This window comes from Penaeus monodon, chromosome 27 (genome assembly GCF_015228065.2).
Source record: "Penaeus monodon isolate SGIC_2016 chromosome 27, NSTDA_Pmon_1, whole genome shotgun sequence".
Taxonomy (NCBI): Eukaryota; Metazoa; Arthropoda; class Malacostraca; order Decapoda; family Penaeidae; genus Penaeus; species Penaeus monodon.
The window spans coordinates 14,875,458-14,876,038 of NC_051412.1; positions in this window are offsets into that span (position 1 = coordinate 14,875,458).

Consider the following 581-nt stretch of genomic DNA (forward strand, 5'->3'; position numbering starts at 1 on the left):
CACGCCTGATAACAACAAAATCCGCTTCGTTTCACAAACAGATATCCTATTTAAAAAAAAATCATCCAATATTTCTCTTGGTTGTTAGTGAAACACGACGCTAGATTTCCGTAGATTTTGTGTTGGAGTGGTGCAGGGGGGCCGAGTGCGGGTGTATAGGGAGACTACTGTATTTTTCATTACGCAGGGCTGACGAGAAATAAAGTTTAGATTTTATGTCAAAAGACAGAAAATGCGTTGAATCAGCGTATAAAAAATCGATACACTACTTTTGTTTGATGTAGAAATATTTTTAAAAAGTTTGATATTCATGTTTGTTTTTTCTAATCATAGAACGGTTGCCTCACGTTGCTTACCTGTTTATTATTACGCATCGCGATTGTTAATTACAGTTCAGCGATCTCGATTGCTAGTTTTCCTTCCAAACGCAATGGTAATTATAACAGCTTAATTAAGCTAAGCTATTCTAGTTTAATGAGTTTCTTGGTCATGTAATCCGTGCGCGAGACAAGAATCAATAGGAAATGCCAATAATAATGTTGGTTGTCATTTATCATAAATCAGTATTTGTTCTCTTATGA